Source organism: Salvelinus sp. IW2-2015, unplaced genomic scaffold, assembly GCF_002910315.2.
Source record: "Salvelinus sp. IW2-2015 unplaced genomic scaffold, ASM291031v2 Un_scaffold1172, whole genome shotgun sequence".
NCBI classification, from domain to species: domain Eukaryota; kingdom Metazoa; phylum Chordata; class Actinopteri; order Salmoniformes; family Salmonidae; genus Salvelinus; species Salvelinus sp. IW2-2015.
Genome location: NW_019942764.1, coordinates 533,636 through 534,979, shown reverse-complemented (window position 1 = coordinate 534,979; position 1,344 = coordinate 533,636).

The following is a 1,344-nucleotide window of genomic DNA, read 5'->3' as shown; positions in this document are numbered from 1 at the left end:
ACGTCTGCTTCCAACTCACACTCTCAAACACATAGATCCCCTGAACGCAGCTCACTCTCCAGATCCCAATCACCTGAATTCTAATCACCTGTTCACACACCTGTATGGCATCATCACACACTATTTAGTTCAGTTCTTTGCACCTCATCTTTGTGAGGTATTGTTTGTTTGTGACACACTTCTCTTCAGAGAAAATTTACTCCTCCCGTGTGTGATAGTTTTCGCCTGCCTCACTAACGACACCTTTTGCCTATTCCCTGCCTGTACTTTAGCCTATCGGATTTCCTGTCATTCACCTATTGCCTGTTCTCCCGGGCGACGTTACTAGCCTTTTCCCTGCCTGTACTGTTGCCGTTTGGACCCCCTGTGTATGACCTTCTGCCTGCCCCTGGACGCAGCTACCTGCCTCCTCCTGTGGTCCTTTATATTAAACACCTGCTGCGCCCTGCGCTTGAAACCAGCTCTCTGTCTCCCTCGTGTTCATTAGAGAGAGAGAACTAAAGTCTCCCAATGTTCTGACCTTCATCTCCAGTCTACAATTCCTTCTCTGTGCTTTGTCCACATATAACCAGTATTACACAACCTCAAACTGTGGATGAGCCACCGGATGGCTGGACAGGGGAGACTGACGAGACGGAGACTGAATGGACGCTTCATCTGCCGCTCGCAGAAAAGACCCTCCCCCCGTGCCTCCGTCTGCCTGTGTGTGTGTCCTACCGCCGTCCCCACTCACAACGTTAAAAGAGCAATCAATACCTGGAGATAAGTTCAATAAGCCGGAAATCTCAGACAGCTGTTTCGGGGAGACTTAAGACATCGCGCTCTGTCTGCCGCTTGCCTGCCGGGCCGCCTCACACTGAACCCTTCCTCGGCCCAGATGACCAGAAGCTATCAGACAGCCATCGGAGGATTAATAGAACGTTAATGCTGTGTGCATGCTGTGTCGGCGGTGATTGTACATGCATCCTTTTATTCACTCTAATGCATTTTAAAACGCCGGCATTAGACTAACTGACACCACCAGATGTATGGACCTGCAGGACTCGCTCTCTCCTCTGCCACAGTCGCACCGTAATGAAATCAGCAAGTCCATTAGGCCGTTGTGAGAAATGCGACATTACCTCATCAGCCTATGAGAGTTGTGTGTGTGTGTCTGCTGAAGTCAGTAAACAGAGGAGGTATATCTGCTATGGCAGCTGGTCTCTCTAGCCTCCTGGATACGCACTGCTGCCTTCTCTCTTTCATTATGCACACTAACAATAGTGCTCTAGGAAACCCTTCTCTCTCCCCCTCTCCCTCTGCCCCTCCCTCCCTCCCCCCTTTCATTCTTTCCCTCTCTCTCTC